Source organism: Molossus molossus, unplaced genomic scaffold (assembly GCF_014108415.1).
Source record: "Molossus molossus isolate mMolMol1 unplaced genomic scaffold, mMolMol1.p scaffold_m16_p_7, whole genome shotgun sequence".
Taxonomy (NCBI): Eukaryota; Metazoa; Chordata; class Mammalia; order Chiroptera; family Molossidae; genus Molossus; species Molossus molossus.
Genome location: NW_023425401.1, coordinates 96,584,236 through 96,600,391, shown reverse-complemented (window position 1 = coordinate 96,600,391; position 16,156 = coordinate 96,584,236). Strand labels below are relative to the sequence as shown.

Below are 16,156 nucleotides of genomic sequence, written 5' to 3'. Positions count from 1 at the left end.
TGGGTGAGGGATCCAAGAGACACTCATCCATTAACCAAACAGCAGCACTTTCAAACCCAGCGGGAACGGCTGCTCCCTGCTGAGAAACAGAAATTAACTTTGCAAGGAGATAATTTGTCTTTAGATGGTTGTCATATTCAGAAAAGCTCTGGGTGAAGTGGTGGGAAGAGAGGGAGGGTAGTGCCAACAACACAGCCACATATAACATAAGAGCCTACGGGGGAGCCAGGTGGCCCTGGAGATGGATGGTCCGCCTCGCTCCCTCTGGGACATGAGCTTGAAATGTAGCTGGAGCTCTGGTGCCATGTATGTCTGGTGGCTGCTGGGAAAAACGAAGACTGCACAACAATCTCTGCAGACTTAACTTCACCGACAAGGGTCCAGGAGACGAGTCCGATTGGTGCCAGTGGGTGGGGTTTTGCAGTTGCGTGAATGAGGACAACAAAGAGGCCTGCTGGAGTGGAAGGCTGGCACAAAATAAGCAATTGCAATCGGAGATTGAAATGCACACTGGGATTGGACAGCAAGCTGCAAAGAGATGCCACTTGCTGTTCAAAGCATATAGAGACTCAGGACTGTGATGCTACTTTAACTAACCTGGACACGTTTTTATAATACAGGTTTTGGAAAGTGCCATGGGGTGAAGTATAGAAAACTCTGCTGTCTGTGAACTGAACAGAACACATTCCAGTTTGGACTCAGTATTTCTTAAGCACCCGCACGAGGCCAAGCCCGACCCTCAGGGCGTCTCTAAGGCGCGATTCCAAAGGCAATGTCCTCCTCAGAGCTGCCCGGCAATCCAGTGATGCCTGTGCAGACCCAGGGTATCAGAAGACAGCCACCCAGGCAGAGCAAGTGGGGGTATTATTATTTTTTTAAAGTGTTGTATTTCTGGCTCTAGATGAGAACCTAACAAGCAAGGAATTTGGGTCAAGAGCGGTAAGAAGTGCAGCGATGCAGAACGGAAGCTACTTTGTGGGGTTTGTACAAGCTACACAACTGGCCATGGCCAATCCATTTCCAATTTGAGGTCATTTCCATAAATGCAAGTGGTATCCCTGAGGGACTACCGTATTAGAGGTACAGCAGATATGAAAAGCACGCACTTAGTCACTCAACAGACCTTCTCTGAGCACCTGCGCACACTAGACGCTCCACAGGAAGACGTATGCAGTGAGAACACAGTCCTGCACTCGAGGAGCTCAGGCTTGTGGGTGACAGAGGAGTGAACACATAACAACAAAAGAGGGCCGCCACACTGCTGGTGAAAGGCAGGACCCGGAGAAGGCCTGGGCAGCGTGCCCCAGGTGCTGAGCTCCTGCTCCCTCATAACTCTGGGTCACTGCAGCATCTCACGTGTTCTCATTTACAATTGCGCCAGTAACTTCAATCCACAGAGAACTTGCTTTCACAATGCGCTTTGACGTGCGTTTCCTCCTCAGTCCCCATACTGATGCCGTGGGTCACCTTGGTTTTCCTTCCAGGAAACAGAACAAGAAACTAAGGCTGTAGGAATGCAGGCCCCCATGAAAGGCCACACAGCTCGCAAGTGGCAGCTCCGGGATCCAATTCCAAAGACCTTGCTTTTAAAACTATACAGGCCAGTTTCTTAAAATCAGTATTCGCATAGGGTTTCACTTGACAAGATGCTTGCACATGTTCCAGATCATTTGATCTTCCAGACAATGCTGTGAGGGAGATATTTCAGATTACAGGTAAGCAAATACCTTCAGAGATGTCAAGGGATAGGACCCATTTACACAGCTGGTGGGTGGCAAACCTAAAGGCCGACAACCAGGTGCCCGTCTCTAAATTGAGGCTTTCCCCAAATGTAATAACTGTCCAGCATCATTCCCGAGTGGGAAGGGGATGCAGGGTCAACTGCTTTGACTGGCAGATGAAAGAAACCCCAGGAGCTAACATAACCCCTACTTTTCAATCACTAGTTGCTTTTACCCTCTCCCCAAAGAAAAAGGTACACATTATGCTTTTCAGAATTGTTCATCCTTCTGTCTTCTGTTCAGAGTACTGTGACATCACCATGTGGGCCCTCAGCCCAGAGAAAATGAACAGGAAGACCTGAAGGTTATAGGCTAAAATATGGATCCCAGGGCCCCAGACTCAAAGCTACATATCTCCAAATGCTGTTGTGCTAGTATCTTGAGACTCGAGATAAAGAAATCAATCCTGCCTGTCCAGTAAGTGGAAGACACACAGACCTGGCTGTTCTTATCTCTCATTTTCATATCTTATTAGACAAAAGAAATATTCAGGGCACTGGCTGTAGCACAGAGGAGCAACTAAAAATCCACAGGCGAAACGAAGTTGGTTTTCTGACTTGGGTTATTAGGCTATTCCAGGAGGGCTGGTGGACTGGGAGAGGCGGAGAAAGCATGAAGTAGCAGAAGCTGGCTCTACTAAATGCCTGCATAGTGGTGCTGCTGGAAAGAGCTGATTGGCCAGGCCCTTAGGAACAGCAGGAGCAGCCAGGGACACCACCATAATCCACCAGAGGGCAGCACTGCGTGTCTACTTCCTACAAATGAGAAAAGGGGGACAGGAAGGGACTCCAAGAAGTAGGGATAATACCCTGCCCACATGTCTGGTGGGTGGTTTAGACCATAAGGCTTCTTCCTTCTTTAATTAATGCCTACAGGCAAGTTTTTTTTTTTCCTAAATTGGTTTCTTGGGAGTAAAGGAAAGGACTAGTTAGGTGGATACACCCCAAAACAAGAAATGGTTAAGAGGGGCTACTTGAAGGTTGGATGGGGTAGGTGGTAAGAGGGCTCAAACGTTTAAAGTGGCCCAGCTGCTGTGGCTCAGTGAACTGAGCATGGTCCCATGAACGGAGAGATCCCAGTTCGATTCCTGGTCAAGGCATATGACCAGGCTGCGGGCTTGATCGCCAGTAGAAGGCAGCCTATTGATGCTTCTCTCTCACATCGATGTTTCTCTCTCTCTCCCCCTTCCTCTCTCGCTAAAAAAAAAAAAAAAATCAATAAAAATATATTGGAAAAAAAAAAGTTTAAAGTACTTCAGGGCCCTACACCATCTCTCAATTTTGCTCATGGCTGTGCTTATGTTTTAAAAATAAAGTACCTGCTGAGTGGATGAAAGAGTGAATTGTATTCCCGAGGCTCCCATTACCTTCCCTCTGCCAGGCTTTATCAGCAACGATCAGTAAGACCGTCAGATCTGATGTAAACTTCCCTCTTGCACTCTTTTTGGCTTCAGAGCACATGAAGCCCAGGATTATATTTTTCTTTTGAACAGTTGAGCCCAGGAGGAGGATTTGCAAGAAAAATACCTAGTAACCAGGAGCCCGAGACGAGCGCGCAGCACGTGTGGGGACTGGACCTCGGGGTCTCTGAGGGACTTCCCTCCGGCAGTCCCAGAGGCCCTGTCTACCACTCACAGCTCGGCCCGACTTCCCGAGGAACGGAGCTGGACGGCCGGTGTCTAGACTCCAGACATGGGGGTCAAGTGACACTGCTGACCTGTCACTGTGGGGCCTCTCCTGGGGGCCATCAAATGGGATGGACCCTTTTACACACTTCCTGTCCCAGGAGCAGTGACTGTGCCGAGCCCCACCTCTCCTGAGGGTTAAACTCTCCACCTCCCTCCGCAGGGCAAGTGCGCGCACACCTCGAGGTCTGCGTACCGCCAGGGACAGTGCAGGGTGCAGGGCGAACCGGTCGCGAGTCCCTCTGCTCACAGACAGGCCCGGAAAGAAGGCAGCGGAGGCTGGGCTCCCTCCCAGGCGGAGGAGCACAGCCTGTGGCTGGAAAGAGTGTAAGTCACGTGCTGCCTGACACAAACCGAGAGGCTGAGGTCTCACCTGGCCAGAGTGGGAAATGCTCCAGAACATCAGCCCTGGGCCCCAGAGACAACACGGACAGGGCACATGGAAAGGGTCCAGCAAACTGCTGGCCGGGACCGAGCCTGCTGCGTGTCTGGGAGTGGCGAAACCTGCGAGTGGCCTGCTGGGCTTCAGGCTGCCTCCGCCTGCTGTCCAACAACGCAGATGGTAGGACAAGAAAGATTTTCTTTCCCCACAAAACAGAGGTGATGGTTATCAACCCAACAGATGAGATCTCGACAATAACAACATTGTGAAGAAACAAGGCAGGATGGCAGCTGAACCCGGCCAGCCCTGGCTGGTGACGAAGCACACAGTTATCTCCGTGTCATCCAGAAAAATGACCTGGTTCCCAAGATGCCCAGACTACCTGATTGCCTGACACAAAGCCAAATTGCACTTTTCTACCTTAGGCTACAATTGTTTACTGGATTCTGAACATTAGGAGCAAAAGGACAGGTAATTGACTAACTCTAGCTTCCAGGAACTTGACCTATCTCCAACTTCCCAGGCCTTTAAAAAGTACTTATGAGCAAAGATATTTGAGTACCTTTTAATTTGTTTGTTTATTGTTGCGTTTAGTGTTTCGAACATGTCATTGGTCCCGAGGTCACTGTGAGTGCCCAAGAAATGTCAACTTGTTCAGTGGGATTTCGAGTGACGGATTTTAAGTAACAGCAGACCTTGCCATTCCGCTCTTGTAGAAAGAATGCCTTCGTCAGGGAGGCTCCCCAAACTGTGCTGGCCCCCGATCTCCACCCCAAGGACTGCAGTCAGGAAAACGTGATGCCTTTTTTTTTTTTTTTTTAATGGAAGAGAATGCATTTTAAAAAGAATTGATTAAACTTCAATCATCTTTTGGGTTGCGGGCATTTAGAAAAGGAAATGTTATCCAAGTTACATTTATGTACATTTAGATAAATGTTATCTAAGTTAATTAGGTATCTAAATGCATTCAGGGCGTTATGGTAATTTTCCTTCCTTTTTCTTACAGGATTAGTAGGCTGAGTGATCCATATGTCTTCAATTACCTTGGGGGCTATCCTTCTGGGAAAAATATGGGGTGGATGACAGTTCACAGAATCAAGTATTAGCAGGTGGGTAAACAGCTATACTGAGAAAGTGTTGGTTAAAGGATTCTTTCAACCTAAAGGGATATACATAGTCTTTGGAAATGACCTGAATATATTTTTATTGATAACTTTGAATAAAAACATATAAGATTCATTCAATAAATTTAACAAAAACAGAAAGCTGAGAATGCTGCTCTTACTATTGATGACAATGTCAGGAATTTAACATGATCTGAACAAGCAGGAAACCAAAACAATAAAATTTAAGAACAATAAATCCTTTTCACTTAGATTCCAAATTACTGGCTTTGTCAAGAGAAGAAGGAGAAGGAGAGAAGGAGAAGGAGAAGAAACGACCTGGAGATTTTAATTTGTCAAAAATCAGTGGGACTTAGAAGCTTGATCAGATTCTTTGAAAAATAACAACCACCACCAAAAACCCGGGCCTGGATCAACAGTAGTACAATGCACTACCAAATGTAGGTCATCACACTATCAATGAACTATCAGTGTAGGTCAGATTGACTGGAATCACACCCGTTAGAAGTTCGTGTTACTCTCCCCTTCCCTCACAATACTCCCCAAGGTGGCCTTCCTTTCTGCTGACAATGCCACCCACAGATGCCACCTTCGGGTTCCTCAGTATCATTCAAGAGTTCAAACATCACCTCCCAAATCTTCACTCACCACTGACCTCAAACTCAGCCACGTCCTTCCTAAATACTTTGTTGTGATAGACATTCCTGCTTCATTTATGACATTTGTGACTACCTGAGACCATCTTCCCATTTACTTATTTCTAATTTGGTTTGTCCACCACTGGGCTGTAAGCTCCATGAAAACTAGAACCTGGCCCAGTTGCCAGTTTCTAGAACTGTACCCCAAACAGAACAGTGGCTCCAGAAGTATTTCTTGAATAAAAAGTTAAACATTCTTGTTGGCAGACCATAGCAGACTGTATTTAATTCTAGGTATCTCATTTTGAGAGGGACACTCAACATTATACAGGAGAATAAACAGGATGGTGAGAATTCTAGAATATTCCCAAGTGAGGAGGAGTTAAATAAACTAGTGATGTTCAATTTAGAGAGGAGAGGGCTGTCCTGGCTGTTGTGGCTCAGTTAGTTGAGCGCTGAGCGTCGCCCCATGCATCAAAAGGTCACTGGTTCGATTCCCGCTCAGGGCACATGCCTGGTTTGCAGGCTCGATCCCCAGTAGTGGGCGTGCAGGAGGCAGCCAATTGATACTTCTCTCTCACATCAATGTTTCTTTCTCTCCCTCTCCTTCCTTAGCTCTCTGAAATCAATAAAAACATATTTAAAAAAAATAATAATAAAGAGAGGGCTAACAGAGAACATGTTAGTTACTTTGTAGAAAAAGAAGCAAGCTTGTTTTTCCAATATTCCAGTAGCAAAACCAGAAGTAATGCATTATTTACAGAGAAACAGATTTTTGCTTCCCTGGGCCTTCTGGAGTGGGAACTTTCCTGCTAGGATTCGTATTTAGCAGAAGCTTGGTGGCCATCTGGCAGGGGTGATGTAAAATACATTTTGACACAGGTATGGGGTTGGGGGTGGTAACCTAGATAACCTTTAAGGCCTCTCCTTCTACACATTCTCTGATTCTGTGTCTGTTTATATATGAGTGTGATATTTCCCAAAGAATATTCCTTAGAACATGATGTCCTTGTGATACTCTTGTGAAGACAAATTCACTGGGAAACAGAATATACTGTACTCGCTTCAGTGATGTGCTACTGCAAAAATACCCACGTGATGTTAAACTAATTTCCCCCAAACCCATTTTTACCTTGGAAACAGTTCTCTCCACAATACCCACGAACATCCCACAGAACTGGCCCCCGTGGAGCACATTTCGGAAGTGTTGCCTACACTATGGGAAGCACATTCTTTTGTCCTTAGGATACTTTCAAGTACAAAGATGCTAGAATTTCCAATTCTGCCCTGCACCAAAGATTTGGGTGAAAAACAAAAGTTATGCAGTACCCAGAGAAAATTTTAAAATTTTCTGCCATTTTATAAACATAATTAATCTACATATCACAGGGACTGGCAGTGTTCTTTGTTGGTTTAGAAGAACACAAACAGATCAAAGAAATTGACATTCTATTGAAAAATAGTTCCCAAACACATTTATATTATGAGTCGTTTCTTTGAACATTATGCTCATGAATAACTCACATACCCTTAGTTACAAGATATTGAAAACATTAATATTTCATATGCTGAAGTGCTTAGAGAAAAACATACATAGAAAGCACATTGTGAAAGCTGACCAAAACCAGGAAAATAGAATGTGGTCTTTAGGAAAAGAAATCCTTTTGTTTCGCAATGTATTACCCTGCTGAGAATGCCGAGGTCGCAATGATGCATTCAGTAAACACGTACGTGAGTACCTACTGTGTGCTGGGCATTAGAGGTACACCGCACATGCTTTCAGGAAGCTCGTTACTTAGGGAAGGAGGCAGACAACTAAGCAAGCCATCGTAATACACTGCGATAAGAACAGGATGCGCTCCTGAGAGTGAACGGTTAGATGTTGGGGAATGATGAAGCCGTTGTTAAACACAGGCATGATTAACACATGACCACTACTATTACCCAGGCACTGAGGTTCTCCATATCTACTGCAAGGTGTGGGGAAATCCCAGGCCACGGTGTGCTACTGGGCAGCTCTTCTCAGCTCTGTATTCTGCACTCAGCTCCGCGCGGTAGAGTGAGTTGGCCGTGGTAGGAGTAGTCACACCACGGAAATTGGTCAACACTACAAATCAGGACTGATTGCTTGATCTCCCTCCTACCCCACATTTTTCCCCCTATAGAGCTAGCTGTTAAACATTTACCAGATTACCATTGGATAAAAACTACTTTAAGTCCCCAAGCTTCTGGTTAAAATAGATGAGCGCTCCATTAAAAGGTAAAAGCTACCAAATAAGGTTTGTGAATTCTGGTATTCTTGGCTTCTGAAAGGCTCTCCTATACCAACAAGCCCTCATGTACTTTAGCCTAAACTTATTTTCACTCAGCAAACATGCATTAAACATCCATCGTATGCAAGACATCAAGGGGTCAACGATATGCCATGTGTGCTTTTCACAACAGTGACCAGAACAATTAGAAAATTTTGTTATAGAAAATACAGCATTCCACATAAGATACAGTTATCTCCCACTGATGCCCTAAGTTCATGAGACGTGTATAAGCTAGCTTTGTTAATGTCAAAACTATGGAAACTGGAGGCAGAGGAGGGGGATAAATGGTGATGGAAAAAAATAAAATAAAAACCTGTCACTACTGGTGTTCTTTTCAGAGTTTACTATAAATTAAAATTATAATAATTTTAAGGCCAATAAAATAAAGTAAAATACAGTAAAAATAAAAATATGGAAACTGGAAAAGTTATAGTATGATGTCTCAGGTATAGCAAGTCCTTCCTGGCAAGTGTAAAATTTTCATGAGAACGTTTGGATGGGAGGGAGACCCTCCATAAGACTGAACCCCCTGACGGTCAGGGTTGATGTGAAAGATGCCCCAGGCCACACGGGCATCGTCCCCTCCTCCTGCATGAGCGGCCTGAAGCTGTGCTTCATGATGTGTATCTGGTGTGTTGAATCAGAATCACACACATGGGTGTTCCCAGCGGCACTCTCCCCCAAGCATGGGCTCTCTGAGGGCTGACAGGGGTTTAACCCGGGCCCCTCGGGTCCAAGATGCTCCGATACAGTTGTGGGAAGTGAGAAGTGGGTCCTACTCCTCTAGAAAAACCGCCCTTGCTGCTGCCAGTAATACTTACTGGGGAAAAGGCCATGTTCGCACAGTGTTCACAGAGAGTCCATCTTATCTATGTTATCATATCTAATGTTCTAAGGGAGGCATGACAAGTGTTAGTACTACACATTTATTTGTAAATAAATATACAAGTGATGAGACCCACTTAGGACCGCACTATGGTGAAACAGGTTATAAATCTTACGTAAAAACCCAGCTCCAAATCCAACCATCTTGCCACAATACCAGGGGTCAGTGGTCTAAACAATGGTCAGTGGGCTAAATGTGACCTACCACCTATTCTTATAAATAAAGTTTTATTGGAACACAGCCCTGTGATCACTGATGCAGCATCTATGGCTACTTTCTCATTAGGAAGGCAGAGTTGAATAGTTGCCAAAAAGACTCTCTGGGCCTACACAGAAATGGTTTGCTGACCCCTGCACTGCACCATATTGCCTCGGCTGCCTGATCGGTACTAAAGTTCCAGCAGCAACAGCATGGACTCTTCCAGCACTGGGTTAATCTACAGGGACTGGATTCTGGAAAGGGACTGTAGGCCCGGAGGACCAATGTGGCCTGATGCCACCTACATGCCATCCACAGCGCAGCTAATGGTGGTGGAAAATCTGTGCTTACAAGGTTCTTGATTAACATCAGGTTGGCCCATTATTTCTATTTAGCAGCATTTTGAGGTTTACAAGAAATTGGGGGGGTAGGGGGGGGAGGACTAAATGGAAAGAGAGAACTGAAGATTAAAAGATGAAATGAAAGCCTCAGGTAATGGAGGCCTACGCTGAGAGGGCTGGAAACCGGCTCTGTGAAACCCCTGTCTCGGCCTGCTTCTTGCAGTGTGTCTTCACGAATTTCCTTTCACTTGATCCCCGATGTCTTTGCTTGATTGAAGACCAACAACATAGATACAAAGTAAGTGTGATGTTTTGCTATTTTTGCTATGAATTACATTTTCCCTGTGTGTATGTGTATGTGTGGGGGGAGTGGGAAGAAGGGGACAGTTGTAGAATTTATTGCAAACTCTGTTGGTTTATTATGGTAAACAAATGCCCGTCTTTTATGATCTTTTAAATCCGGTAAGACTGACAAGTTGAGCCAGTCAACTGGACGCTTCATGTCCCCCTGAAAAGGAGTGTGGCCGTCAGCACGCGGGCCACTGTGGCCAAGTCCGGATTGTGGTGCCCGGCGCTCAGACAGGACGAGGGGATGGGCTGTAGCCCTGAGGGCAAAGCTTCGCTTCAACCGAGCTCCAAACTGGGGTCCTGGAGGATGCGAGAGGCCTGCAGAGTGTCACCCATGAACCGAAAGGCTGCAGGCTTGATTCCCGTTGGGCACATACCCAGGTTGTAGGTTCAATCCCGTTTAGGGCACGTGCAAGAAGCAACCGATCGATGTTCCTCTCTCACATTGATGTTTCTCTCTCTGTCTCCCTTCTTCTCTGTCCAAAAATCAATTAAAGAAAAACAAACAAACAAACATATCCTCTGGTGGGAATTAAAAAAAAAAGAACGATGCGGTTTGCTGGGTGGGAGGGAGATGGCGAGGCAGGAATTGTGCGGAGGAGCTGACGTGTGTGATACGCCTCCGCCTGGGAGGGAGCCAAGCCCCCGCGAGGGGTTTTGATTTCTGAGAACACGGGACACCAGACGGTGTGCAGGGTGACCCCCAGGTTCCTCCCCTCCACACAGTCGCAGAGGGTGTACCCAGGCCCAGCTCCGGCTCGCTGCGCGGGCCCTCGTTACATTTAGCAAGTGTTGTGTTCCCTGCGGGCCCTCTGCCCAGAGTGTCAGGGTGGCCTCCACACCCTCCTGCTATCCGGGTTCCTTCATTCACTCTACTTCATTTAAGAGAAAACACACAAGCAGTAAAAACCAAAGTTCTCATGATGTGGCAGCTACTGATCCATACAAATTTCCATTTCAAGATCTAAGTATGGATTTTTAGGCTTCAGTTAATAAAGGGCCCTTTTAAGTTTTAAAAAAACCCTAAGAGGTAAAACAAAATCAAAGTAGAAAATCGAGTGCGATTTTCATGTAAACAGGTATTTCGGGGGCAGTTTAAAGAGGGCTCTAGAGAGGATTTAAGTTTGCTCACAAATCCTGAGTGCAGCCCTGGCTGGTTTGGCTCAGCGGTTAGAGCATCAGCCCAGGGACCAATGAGCTGTGGGTTCGATCCCAGTCAAGGGCAGTACTTTGGTTGCAGTTTGGTCCCTGGCACTGGTTGGGGTTGTGTGGGAGGCAGCCAACTGGTGTGCCTCTCAGGTCGATGGTTCTCTCTCCCTCACGCCCTCCCACTCCATCTGAAGATAAATGGAAAACCACCCTCAGGTGAGGATTAAAAAATAAAAATAAAAACTGAGCAAAATCTGAAGGAGAGGATGAAGCAGTGCTGTTATATGCACAGAAGAAGATAAGCATGGGCAGGACACGCGGGACGAGAGTGTGTGTCGGACGGGGAGAACGCGGGAGGACAGTGTGTGTGTCGGACGGCGAGAACGCGGGAGGACAGTGTGTGTCGGACGGGGAGAACGCGGGAGGACAGTGTGTGTGTCGGACGGGGAGAACGCGGGAGGACAATGTGTGTCGGACGGCGAGAACGCGGGAGGACAGTGTGTGTGTTGGACGGGGAGAACGCGGGAGGACAGTGTGTGTCGGACGGCGAGAACGCGGGAGGACAGTGTGTGTGTCGGACGGCGAGAACGCGGGAGGACAGTGTGTGTGTCGGACGGGGAGAACGCGGGAGGACAGTGTGTGTCAGACGGGGAGAACGCGGGAGGACAGTGTGTGTGTCGGACGGCGAGAGAACGCGGGAGGACAGTGTGTGTGTCGGATGGCGAGAGAACGTGGGAGGACAGTGTGTGTGTGGGACGGCGAGAACACGGGAGGACAGTGTGTGTGTCGGATGGCGAGAGAACGCGGGAGGACAGTGTGTGTCGGACGGCGAGAACGCTGGAGGAGAGAGTGTGTCGGACGGCGAAAACGCGGGAGGAGACTGTGTGTCGGACGGCGAGAACGCGTGGTGAGCCAGGACTTGGTGAAGTCAAACGGGGTTGGTGACATGAGACAGGCTGCATGGTTGGACGTGTGGCTGGAATGAAGAGGTGGTGAGCATGGGCACCTGAGCAGTGTCTGGCAGGGCTGGGCTGGAGGCGGTGGTGATTTGTACTTATCTGAAGAAGAGGTGTAGAATAATAGCCTTGTGTAGAAGCAGAAGGGGCCTAAAAGGAGCGTCGGCAGCAGGAGCAAAGGCCTTGCCCGTGGTGGATCCTGTATCCCCGTCTGAGCCAATGCCGTCTTTCCAGTGGACAAATAGAAACCTGGAATCAGGGCAGACCCTGGCTTTCCATCCCCAGTGCAACCAGTAGCCATAAGCTTCTACGCCGAATCCCCTTCATTCTTCCATTTCCTGCTGTCTTAGTTTAGGTATTTATCCTCTTTGTAAGGTCTCTTGTATTATGCAATATAACCTATACATTCCACAATTATATGTATGTATACACACACACACACACACAAGTTTACAACATGGATGTATATCTTAATGAATAATCATAAAGCAAAAAGTCAATGAAACCACAAACCTGGTAAAGAAGCAAAACTTGACAGTATTGCAAATGCTCCCCAGACAATCAGAACTTCCTCACTTTCAACAGTGGTAACCTCACAATAATCCTTTCTTGCCATTCTTTATGATTCTGTTACTTAGATATGGATCCCTAAACTCTACAGTTTAAACTTGCCCGTTATTACTGGAATCTGTTTTGCATACTCTTTCGTGTCCTGTTCTCTTCTTTAACACTCTGATTCATCCAGGTTATACCATGCAATTCATCCATTTTCATCACTGCATAGAATTCCATCATGGTATATATGGCAATGTATCTATTTATCTCGATGTGCTATGCTATTACATGCCTCTATATGCTTGTTAATGCTCTAGCTACAGTATCCTTTATGAACTCTTTCTTGAATGACCACTCCCTCTCCTAGCTCCCAATGTGCCACGTACAAATGTAGATCATGGAAGACACACTACCGATCAGTCAGTTTGTCTGTTGCTCTCTGCTAAACAATAAACTGGAAAGCAACACTCAGGGCTTCCTCAGTCTGTCACTCTCTGCTTTATACCATGCCACATACTAAGTACACAATGATGTATGTTGGCTAAATACGTGCAACTTTAGATAACTTTCATGTATAACACGTACAACTTCAAAGAAATAAAGTACATGTGATCTATATCAATAGACAGATAAAAAAGATGAATCTACCCTGGCCGGTTTGGCTTAGCGGTTAGAGCATTGGCCCACAGAATGAAGGGTCAAGGGTTCGATTCCCAGTCAAGGGCACGTATCTGGGTTGCAGGTTTGATCCTCAGGCCCAGGGTCATAGGGGAGGCAAATAATCGATGTGTCTCTCTCACACTGATGTTTCTCTCTCTCTCTCTGCCTCCCTCCCTTCCTCTCTATGTAAAAAAAAAAAAAAACAATGGAAAAATATCCTTGGGTGAGGATCAACAAAATAAGTAAGTATGTAAGTCAGTAAACGGTGAACCTAGCACACTGGGCTGAGGTTCGTAAGCTAGGATTTTGATCTTCCCATAAAGCCCTTGTCACGACAGGGTCTGCTGTTGGCATAAGTCCTTCATGGCTGACATCCTAAAGCTCAGCAGCGCTCTTAACTGATCGACAGCTTTAGCCTTCACTCCTGTGACTACCAACTCACAAGGCCACTTCTCACTACCAGCAGACGGACAGGCGGACGCCACACAGCTCGCCAAGGAAGACACAGGAGAACAAATTTGTTCAGAGCGCACGTTTTCACAGAGCTGTCTCCGAGCTGTGTGCTGCACTGTCATTATCTCATTACAGTAATTTCCACACTTGCTCCTGTTAACTTATTAAAAACATTTTAAATCATTTTCTTCATCGCAGGCACAACAAACTATCTCATTACCCAAATATGGATCAGTGCCAAATGATATGGCGAAGGATGTGCTCAAAGGAACGCGCACACACCGGGCAGAGTCGGAGTTTGGGAGGAGGGGAGCATGAAACGACATGGAACTGTAACCACTGCTTCCCAATGAGAGAGTGATTTCCCAAAATGCTGTCACCATTACGCCACAAGGGCGTAAAACATCATGCCTCTCGCCTATTCCGAGTCCTCTGGAGGGAAAAGATACCTCGTTATTTGGCTTATTTATTTATTTTTAAATAATAACTCCGTAGAGCATACATGAACCTCTACCCATTTTATATATGTACCTACATTGTAAAACAATCCCATGCAAACACTTGAATGAAAACCACCGAGTGTAACAGAATACATACCAGTGCAATGACACTGTCTAAACGAGGGGTGGGCACACTATGACTCGAAGCCAGATCAGGCTGCTGCATTTTGGGTCAGCCGGGTTTGACCAGAACACAGCCATGCTCGTTCATTTCCGCGTTGTCCACAGTTGCTCTCTTATCACAACGGCACGGCTGATCAAACAGCGACCATTAGGTCCCCGTTGCCACATGGAAATGTTCACTATCTGGCTCTTTGCAGAAAAGCTTGTTGCCCCCTGGTCTACAGCCTTTCCACTCGAAGTATGGCTCAGGGACCGCAGCCCCAGCCTCCCGAGTGCTCGTTCCGAGGCCGGAGACTGGGCCCCAGCCAGACTCGCTGGATCACAGCCTTTTCAGAAGACCTCACTGGTGATTATATGAATATTAAAATTTTAGAAGCACTGGTCTAAAGAACACAGTCCGAAAGATAAGTAAAATTATCAAAAATAGGGGAGCTTATTACCAGACTCACAATATTTTATTACTAGACAATAGAGAAGAGAGCTGCTTGCAAAGATTTTCATAAAGATGAAAGAGGGAAAAGGAAGTAGATTGCAAATTGGAAAGCATGAATATTGCATATGAGGAGGAGCATTTTCTAACATCAATTTGCACCCTAGGGAGAACGGGACACGTGCAGACTCCTTTACCTGGATGGCTGGGACTCTCTCTCTCGTAAAGAACCACTACTGCTGAAAGCAGGCCCAGGCCCCATGTCGCTCTCCTGGTGCAAAGACAACAGGTAAGTAAATAGCAAATTTGCCAGTTTCAACCAAGTCTGTTTGGTTGTCATATTCATTTCCATTTTAAACACTCCATTTTCCCTGTGTAACAGGGAAATTGTTTTTCCAATAGGTGAATGGGTTACGATTTGCTCGCTGAACATAAATATGTTATAAACCCCATTCTAAACCTTTATTTTCTCATGTGGCAATTGTGTTCCATTTGTAATGGGGTGCACTGCCATTTGGGGTTCACTTCATCCCCCACTATGAGGATCTGGCAGAGATGGAAGCCATTTCCTCTCCAAGTTACGAAGCCTGATCTACGGTTGTGTTTATGTTTACTATCTTTACATTTTCAAAGTTTTTGAGTTGGCAAGTTTCACCATATCCAAACTAGGAACCTCCAAAGAGAAAAGAATAAAATATAAAGAAGCAGTAGAAACATTCTGTGACCTTCCCTTTCAGCCAATGGATAGCGAAATTCAGACTCGTGAAAAACACATTTTAATCAGAATCTTCACTGAAAAGAAACAGCTTCGTGAACTAGCAAAAAGATGCCAGGCAGTAATCTGAGAGGAAAGTTATTGCTCCTTTGATAACAACTTTCAGTTCCTCAGAGACCTGTTCCCAAACACACCTGCTTTGGGCCTGCCGGACTTAAAGGTAGAAAGTATACTGAAGAAAAGGGAATCTTTTGTTTAAAAGCCTTCAGACTGGACCACCTTTGATTTCAGAGGGGACAAACTGATGTCTGTCAGAGAAAATCTGTAACTTATTCCACCCCCCACTCTTCCAATTAAATCTGACAAAGAAGGAATATGGTTGCTACTTTGTGGCCTTTTTTCCAAAGCCTCTTGGAATGTTACAGATGGAAGAACACTGGGAGATGCCCAATAAGATCCTTTGCCTAGAGATGAGAAATTGAGGCCAGAGAGGTTAAGCACATCGCCCATCATCACGTCATGAGCTGGTAGCAAATCAGCAAGATGCACATTCCTGGGGCACAGTTTCCTCATTCCCTTTACGTCTCCTTTATGTCTCCGCACTTCTCAGTGCTCAGTCCAGGGCCGGGTCTGCAGCAGGTGCTCAGAAATTGCTGGCTGAGCACAGATCTCTGAGTCCCGGCCCCAAGTTTTTGAACCATTGTACTATGCTTGTTCGTGTTTAACAATGGATTAATCTCTCTTTTATCTTCCAAAAGAATCAGAAGTCACATTTCAGATTAGGCTTTTACACAGGTATAATTAAATCTTTAAAAGGTGGGATGGCTAAGAAATTGGAGGCTGGAGCACAACAGACATCTTACAACCCACAGATGCTCACGGCAGGCAGCCCCCCCCCCCCCCATCCTGCCGCCTTCC

At 46.1% G+C, this 16,156-nt stretch overlaps 1 protein-coding gene across 5 annotated transcripts in view; it reads right to left on the bottom strand.

Annotated features, from left to right (window-relative positions):
- EXOC4 (exocyst complex component 4) overlaps positions 1-16,156 on the bottom strand; it is a 761,664-nt gene that overhangs the window by 182,251 nt on the left and 563,257 nt on the right. The window lies entirely within an intron of this gene.